Below are 8,965 nucleotides of genomic sequence, written 5' to 3'. Positions count from 1 at the left end.
TCACCTCCTGCTCCTGCTGGCTGCACTAGTTCTGATAGAGGCCAGGATGCCATTGGCCTTGTTGGTCACCTGGGCACACTGCTGGCTCTGGTTCAGCCTAGTGTTGACCAACACCCCCAGGTCCATTTCTTCCACGTGGTCTTCCAGCCACTCTGCCCCAAGCCTGTAGCATTGCCTGGGGTTGTTTTGTGGCCAAAGTGCAGGACCTGGCACTTGGTCTTGTTGAACTTCATCCCATTGGCCTCAGCCCAGTGATCAGCCTGTACAGATCCCTCTATAGAGCCTTCCTGCCCCCAAGTAGATTGACACTTCCTCCCAACTGAGTGTCATCTGCAAATTTACTGAGGGTACACTCAGTGCCCTCATCCAGGTCATCAGTAAAGATATTGAACAGGATGGGCCCCAGTACTGACCTTTGGAGAACACCACTTGTGGCTGGTTAGCAGCTGGATGTAACTCCATTCACCATTACTCTCTGGGCCCAGTCCTACAGCCAGTTTATTACCCAGTATGTTCCAGTACAGTTTGCTTAGACCAACAAACTGCAGAGATGTGCATGGCTCAGGCTTGTCTTTATCCTGTTCCACTGCATTGTTCTTACCACATACTGCCCTTACAGTATTTAGATCACTCTCAGTCTTCAGACTCTGGTCCCATTTTGCTCAACTGGACAGTGCTCCTGGTCTGTTACTCTTGTGATTTGCTTCAGTCTTCTTCTCCTCTCTCAGGTTTTCCTGAGACTAGAATTTGGGTCAGGATACTCCTGTTCAGCAGACAGGACAGCGTGGCCTCTGTCTCACCCACTGCATTCCAAACTTCACAACATCACTTCCCTAGAAAAATCCATTCTCAGCACTGTAGGAAGATGAAGTAAGGACAGAAAGAGGAGAGGGCTACACAGAGAAGGCAGCAGTATTAGCCATGCCAGTCTTGAATTCTGCCTACGTGGAGGGAGCTGAGAAGCACAAGGCCTACCAGAACTCTCTGCAGACCACGTATCTCCTGTGTCTGTTGCTGCCAGTCCCCAGTTGATGTCTGCCCAGCACCATTAGCTCAGGCCATCTTGGCAGGAACCGTCTGCCTCAGTAATTTAATGAGCCCCCAGCTTAATGCATGGCAAATTCGAACATAAATAAAATAAAATGTATCAAAGTGGAGCTTCTTTCCAATTACAATTCATTAGCAAGCTCTGAGCCACTGGCCTGACCACAATCAATAATCCTGGTTAGGGAAAAGCAATTTATAACCCTCCCTGGGGACCTCAGGGGGATGCAGGCCTGCCTCACACCAGCATGATCTGAGCCCAGCCAGCATCCCGCAGGAGCCTTCCCCATCTGTCCCACCTGGCTCTGTCTCCCGTGAGGACCAGGATGTGCCCTTCTTCCCTCCCCTGTCCCCTTCCTGATCTAGGAATGCACCTGCTGTTGGGATCTTGGTGTTGCCTGAGATAGGTTGTCCACAGTAGAACACGAGGTCCTGACAGCTTAATGGGGGGCCTACCCAGGCTGACCTTAAATACCTCCTGGGACAGGGCATCCACAGCCTCTCTGGGAAACCTGTTCCAGCACCTCACCACTCTCTCAGCAAAAAGCTTCCACCTAACATCCAATCTGTGTCACTCTTCCCTTAGTTTACAATCATTCCCCATTGTCTACCCATGTAAAAAGCTGATTTCCCTCATGTTTCTAAACTACCTTGAAATACTGGAAGGCCACAGTGAGTCTCCCCGCAGCCTTCTCTTTTCCAGGCTGAACAGGTCCAATCCCTTCAGTCTGTCTTCGTAGGAGAGGTGCTCCAGACCTTGGATCACCTTTGTGGCTCTCCTCTGGACCCTCTCCAACATCTCCACATCTTTCCCATGTTGGGGGCCCCAGATTTGGAGGCAGAATTCCAGCTGGGGCCCCACAAGGGCAGAGTAGAGGGGGACAATCCCCTCCCTCGCCCTGCTGGCCACCCCTCTTCTGATGGGACCCAGGATACCATTGGTCTTCTGGGCTGCAAGCACACCTTCCATCCCTCCTGATCATCCAATTACCTCAGGAGGTGCCGGATCAGAGCAGACAGACCGCAGCTTTAGACAGCCCTTGGATTTAATATAGGACCTTTAGGGCTCATAGCCCATACTGGGGCATTCTAAGCTGGAGAGTGAGCCAGGACTGAGGCCTGGATGAAGCCTGTCCTGCCCTTTTGCCCTACCTATTCTGGGCACACTGCCTATAGGGCTGGCAGCATACAGAGCAGCTGTGAGTACGGGAAAGAGCCTTACAGGACAGTGTGAGGTCTTGATGCTGTGTGGTGGATGCTGAGCATGAGGAGGAGTGCTCTGGCCCCCTAACAGCCTTGTGCCAGCTCTCCTGGCTGCCCGAAGTGGTAACTTACTGCCCCAAGTGCTGGGATGGATGCCTCCTACCGACTCCTGTCTCTCCTGCCTGCAGACTCTGCAAATGCTGCCACCCTCCCTCCCTCGAGGCTCTTTGCAGCAGCTTTGGTTTCCACTGCAGTGCGGCTCAGACCCCCCATGACACCCTGAGCACATTACCCCCCACATCCCTGCAGGGGATGGGATGCTGTTCTGAGCCCAGTGAGAACGATGATGTGGAGGAAACAGAACCAAGGCAATTTGAGTGTTGCCTGGTCAGAGGGAAACAGTTTTAAATGAGGGAGGCCCAGGAAGGCCCTCCAGAACAGTGTGTTCTGGAGCTTTGCAAGGGGAACCTGGCATGGAGTATCCTTCCCTCTGCAGTCGTTCTGTGCCCGTGAGAACCCTCCAAGAGCCTGCTCAGCATCCTCCATTAGCAGTGAGCTTGTGGGAGGTAACAAAGAGAAGACAAGGGTTGAACTGAGATAGGCTCAGCTCCAAACCTTCAACAGGTTTGCTGGAAACCTGTTGTGATTCCTGGAGGTACCAGGAGTGAGGCCAGGAGGGAACCATGGAACTCTACACACAGCCAGGATAGGCACCTGTTACAGATGATGCTGAAAGATGGTGGAGAAAATCTTGCCCTCAAATCTCTCAGATATATGAGTAGATGCTATGATGTGTCCCTGGTTTGGATTCAAAAAAGACCAAGAAGATTCCAGTCTAAGCTCAACTGTCCTTGGCACTGCTCAGCTTCAGCTTGGCGCAAAGCAATTCTGGATTCATTTTGGACTGGATCTATCAAGATTTTATAATAGTACTCAGACTTAATTCAGAGGGAAGGGGTAATTCAGACAGCTTGCTGTTGGTATTGTCCAGAACTAAGGTTCACATTTTAGCAGTGGTTAAATCTAGGCACAGATTCCTTGGGAAATGGTATCTCCTACTGAAGAGGTCTCCAGGGTCTGAAGTAGATGACTTCACAACAGCTCTCTTGGCCAGGCGTGTGGTCAGTAGGTGCATGGCCCAAATGAGATGGAAGGTCTACGCAGTCTGCTTGTCCCTTCTGAAATACGGACCATGAGACTGCCAACATGTGGGGAAGTTCTTGAGAACGTGAGGGAGGATGTCTTGGGTTGCAGTCTCAGATCTTTCCATACAATGAGTTCTCATCTTGTTACTTCCAAATCCATGGGGCTTTGCCCTGCAGCTCTAACGAGTCCCGTTGTGTTTGAGTTTAGGCAGCCAGCATTCAGTCTTCTTACTGAAGAATTTCTTCAGGTGTTTCCAAGTTTTATGCTTGATTTGGATTAAATGAGATGATCAGGGATAGATCATGAACGGGTCAACAGTTGCACCGATTGCTTTCTAGGTGCACTTTGGTCCTCTCTTCCTACAAACAGCATACATTTGTGATGCAGCCCACGCTGCCAGATGAAATTTGTCTCTTTCTGGCACAGGGGTGTTTTATTCCAGACTCTAGCATACAAAGTGTTCACGGACAAATTACAGCTACAAGGAAAGTTCTGTGCCAGGAAACTTTGCTTATGGGAAGTTCATTAAGGGTGGAAGTAGTTTTGAACAAAGTGTGTTCCATCCCAGAAAGGTACCCACCTCGCTCGGATGCAGGCCCATAAAACCAACAGAAGGGTTCTCTGCTGTACCATCTCTCAGGACACTCATGTCATCTATGTGATGGGTTCATTTTAGCAGCAGATGACTCCAGAATGATTCATCTCCTTTATCAGATTGGCCAAACTGCTGTGAGCTCTCCCTGAGTGCTGCTGGAGAGAGCAACAGGAGGAAGTTAATGGGGACCGTGTGTCTGTGGCTATAAACTAAAAAAAAACAAGCAAAGAAACAAAACCCTTCTTTGAGGCAAATGCTTTAAGAGCACTTTAAAAACCTCATGGCAAGGGGGAGGGAGGGGAAGCACCGCTTCGAACACTTCTGTCTGAAATGAAGCATAAGGGAAAAGGAACAGCTTCAGGTCGGACCCTGGGCTGTGTCCCAGGGATGCAAGGAGAGAGCTGCCAGGGCATGAGGGGGCTGTAGAGGTGCACGTGTTAAACCAGGCAGCCTCAAACTGCGGAGTCACTGCTGTGACTCCAGCATGGCACCAGCAGAGAGCAAGCAGCACAACCGAGGCTGTCATTAAAAAGCAGCAGCGCTACAATTGTCAGCTCTGAGTTATGATCTGGGCAGTGGCTGCAGATGCCATCAGCAATTTACTTTCCAGAGGGAAAGTGCTCAGCACTTACAAACATCGCCTCCACGTTGAGGTGTCTACAGGCAGATGCCCAAAGCCAAAAGCTCCCTGACATCACGCCGAGTTCGGGATGTGGCCAAACATCCCACATTGCTCTCCACAACCAACACGCTCCCGTGAGACTCTTTGTGCTTCTGGTTTTCAAACAGCTTTTGCTTGAGCAATGACTACAGGTTGGTAGATGAATAAGACACTTTGATTCCTTTCCTCGATCCGAAGCTTGTGTTTCCTTGGTATGCTTTCACTTGGGGTGTTTTCTATGAGGGTTTTCACTGCAGCGCTTCTGATCCTTAAGTGGGGTGATGTGATGGGATTGACATATATTTCAAAACAACACCCCTAAATGCCACCGTTTTAAAAATGCAAATAAATGCGGGAAGAAAAAAAATCGAGCTTCATGAAACCACTTTCTTAAAAGATCCTGAAAATGTCATTTTGGAAGAGTAATTCTCTCTCACAGAAACATTTGCTGTTGGAAAGGATGCAGGGCTACATTGCAAACACCCTGAGGGGCTCCAATTGTAGGGAGGTCTGTAAGGATGCACTGACTGCTCAGACAGGAGAAGCTCTTTGGTACATGTTTGAATGTCTCTGGGAACACGTGCCAAGTGCTTGCAGCAGTGGGTGGTACCTGCATGTCCCTGCCAGGCCCCCCTCCCTCCGCGTGGGTAGGATGGTTTTCTTCTCCAAATGGCATTTATTCTTATCGCTGCCGGTTGCTGTGTGGGTCTGCACTGAGCTTCTGAGCTCTGCTCTGATGGAGGATGAGCTCCTGCAGTATCTGTTGACACCACCACGTCTGATTTCCCTGGTAACATCGTACATACTCTGACACAGACTCCTGTAACCATAGCTACACATAAGCAGTGCGCAGCAACGCTGCTCCATGCTTTTCTCTTAGATGCCATCAGCAACACCTTGGGCAGCTCCCAGAGCAAGGCTCTGAAATCTTTCAGCCCATAGAAATGGAGAACTGTATGGCTGAGGGTGAGCAGCCCCTTCCAGCACCGGAGGGCACAGGGCTGCACGCTGACGTTGAGCTTTCCACCGCTTTTGAAGCAAAGGCCCCATCTGGCCAATGGGTACCTCTTCACACTGCATGGCAATCCCAGAATGAACTTCTGAGCTGTGTTCTACTTTGGCAGCCGAGCAGCTCTGCTCTCACCTCTGGGCAGATGTGCTTCCAGCCCCAGGCTGGAACGAGGGGCAGGGGAAGAAGAGTGGTGGAAGAGCTGCTGCACTACACATGGGCCTTGAGAAGCTGCTGCAAAGTGCCCTCCGTGACTTGAGATACCTGCAGTGTGTCCCAAAGGCTGTGCCAAAGCACCTCCATTTAGCTCAATCAATCCTCTATGGGCTTTGGGGTTTTTTCCAAACAACAGGACTCCTCATGTTCCTCCCAGCACTGGGAACAGAGATAAAGGATCCCCAGATCCCAGCAGGAATAGTTTGCCTTGAATACAGCATGTGCTGAAATACGCTCTTGGGGTAAGACCAGCATGGACCCGTGGAAGTGGGAATTCTGTAGCAGCCACAACTTGTTCTGGCCCTGGCAAGTGCTCCAGGGACAGAGCTCAGATGGCCCCAGAGCTCATGTGGAGCAGCTGCAGCCCTTGAGGATGCCAGGAGTGGTACCACATGGATCTGGCAGTGGGCAGGGAATGTGGGTCCTGCTTGGGCTGTTTTCTAGTGATATCATTCCCCTGCACCTCCTCCCAGCCCCTGCAGTGACTGGGAATGCTGGAGGAACTGGAGGAGGAGAGGAGGGTATGACTTAGTCTAAATGTGTTATCATCATTCCTGACTCTAAATTCCCCAGCCTCTACTCCAGCTTGTCGTGGTGACCTCTGTGCTGTATCTCAGGGCTTTCCCTGTCCTCTGTGGCATAGGTGCAGCTGTGTTGCTCTGACATCGCCTGTTTTCATGGCAGGCCCTGGGGCTGCAGCTGCAACCCGTGCTGTGGCCCACATATGGGAGATGCCCTGTGCCAAAGCCCCTCGCTGCCCACACTGTGCCCTCAAAGGGAGCTAGGTGGGCATCCGGGCAGTGGGGTAGAGGACGGAGTGCCTTTAGTTTCATTCTGGCGCTAGGAGGATTTGAATTCCATCCATCACAGTTCATCTGTGCATGTCCCACAGTTCCCCCAACCTTGGTTGGCCACAGCCTGAGTAACACACATACGTACCCATAGGTGCAGCACCCAGTGTGCTCAGCCTGTCTGCGGGAACAAAGTGCTGAGAGAAAAAGGGCTTTGCAGGAAGCAGCCTGTGCTAACACCAGACGTATCTGAAGAACACCGCACAGAGAATGGCTGTCACAGCATTCAGCCTCTCAGCACTCAGTGCCACAGGGACACCTCCCTGTGCTCCCCAGAGCCAAAATCCCTGGGGAAAGGAGCAGGAAGGAGTGAGCACTGGTGAGTCCAACATGGCCGAGTGCTCAACTGGATGCTGTGGCTGCATGTCTCACTATGGGGAGCATTAGAAGAAACTTGAGTATGTAGGGGAGGCAGCACTCTTTAGGCCATAGCCCCATGAGCACGAGCACCCCCAAAAGTTGTGCCGACCCCCACCCTGCCCATCAGCAGCGACCAAAGCTTTGAATGCCTCTCTAATACCTTTGTGGCCACCTACATCTATTCTGTACTTTTGCAGAAGACAAAAATCTGAGTGACACAACACAGCTGCCCAGGATAGGAGACAGGAACAGACACAGGAGGCCTTAAAGCTCAAAGCCCCACTAGGCTGAATCTGAGAAGAGAGTGGTGGTGGGGAGCACGGTCATCTCCTCTGTGTTTTGCTCTTGAGATTGTGTGGAAGGCCAATGTGGGTGCATTGCTCAGGAGAGCAGGGAGGGGTAAGTCCAGGCAGAGGGTGGCTGTGGTGCAGCTGTGCTTTGCTGGGATGGTCTGATGGTGTGCTGGAAACACTCAGCTTGAGGGGACTGACTGCACTCCAGCCTCTCTTGTCCTCAGTTCTGGCCCTGACATTCCCCTGGAGGTGGCCCAGTAGGGTGGGGGAGCTTTGCTAGAGAAAAACCTGCTTCCAGCTGAGCACGAGCAGCAGCAGTGCTACATCTGGCAGGGATCTTCTGGCTGAGAAAGCGTGGGGGGTCTCAGCCTGGATGGTGTGCTTTAAGGCTGTGTCCCTTTCCCCCGCATCCACTGGGCTGTGCTTCCTCTCCCTCTGCTGCCCACAGATGCCCCCGTACCTCCCTGCTCAGACCTGTGGCAGCCACCTCAGCCGCTGTGGTACCAGCAGATACAGTGGTACCTCTGGGGCAGTCCTCCGTGGTTGCCACGCACCTTTGCACAGTCACTCATCCCCACGTGTCCGCGTTCTCCGGTGCCCCCCAACACCCCCACTGCATCTCCAAAACACGCTGCTCCCTGCCTCTCCGCGCTGCACCTCTGCACCCACACATCCCCACAGCGCTGCATCCCTATTACTCCTAAGGCTTTTCCTGACCCCCCGCGTCCTCGTGGTCGCTCCCCACGGCGCCGTGACATCCGAGCCACCCCCCGCCGCACCACACGCATCACCCGATCCCCCTTCCTTTCCACAACACCCCCGTGGCACCCACCACTCCTCCCCGCAGCCCCGAGGTCCTCCTGCAGCACCACACCCACTGCGTCCCCCCCACCGCCCTGCGGCTCCGCGGCTCTCCGGGGGATCGCATTCCCCCGCATTGCCCCCACCCCCCCTACAAACCCACGCACACACACACACACACTCCCCCCGCACGGCAGCACATTCCCCCGCATTCCCCACAACCACCGCATCCCTCCGGCCCCGCGGGAGCACCGCACCGCCGCGCCCAGCGCACGCCCCCCGCATCCCCACGTTATCACCTCCCACCCACACTGCACCCCAGCGCCATCCACCCCCTCTCGCCCCTCTTACCCCAACCCCTTCCCCCCCACTCCCGGGCCCCACCCCGGAGCCTCCCCGCTCCCCGCCCTCCCCCTTCCCCCCCACCCCCCCGAAGCCCAATCAGGGCGGGTTGGACGAATTCAAACCCCGGCCCCGCAAAGCGCCGGCGGCGGTTCTGCTGCGCTCCATCAGCCGGGAAGGCTGCGGAACGGGGCCGGTCCGGATGGGCTCGGAGAGCCGCGGGGCGGGCGCGGCCCTCTCCTGCCGCCCGGAGCGCAGGTGAGTCGGGTGGGGGGCGGGGGGGCACAGCGGGCACCGCACCGGGAAGGTGTGGGGGTGCTGCCGGCAAAGTTTGGTCGCGGTGCCACCGAAACCGGAGATGCCCACCCGGCCGGGATGCGCCGGCACCGCCCGCCGGAGGCTGCGACGCGTAGGGAGAGCCCCCCGCCCCGCCGCCCTCCACCC

General features: G+C 54.1%; 1 long non-coding RNA gene across 2 annotated transcripts; it reads right to left on the bottom strand.

Moving 5' to 3' along the window:
* Positions 1–3,144: 3,144 nt before the first annotated feature.
* LOC121107727 lies at positions 3,145–7,986 on the bottom strand. 2 transcript variants are annotated; one of them, XR_006932227.1, is made up of 2 exons: positions 5,260–7,986; positions 3,145–4,143 (listed from the first exon to the last, which is right to left on the bottom strand). It is a non-coding gene; the product is annotated as an uncharacterized LOC121107727 (long non-coding RNA). The 2 variants fall into 2 exon arrangements; XR_005842108.2 differs by lacking the exon at positions 5,260–7,986 and adding an exon at positions 4,621–5,186.
* Positions 7,987–8,965: the final 979 nt, after the last annotated feature.

The sequence above is a fragment of the Gallus gallus genome, chromosome 28 (assembly GCF_016699485.2).
Source record: "Gallus gallus isolate bGalGal1 chromosome 28, bGalGal1.mat.broiler.GRCg7b, whole genome shotgun sequence".
Taxonomy (NCBI): Eukaryota; Metazoa; Chordata; class Aves; order Galliformes; family Phasianidae; genus Gallus; species Gallus gallus.
The sequence above is the reverse complement of the archived record's forward strand: the minus strand, read 5'-3'. Positions and strand labels throughout refer to the sequence as shown.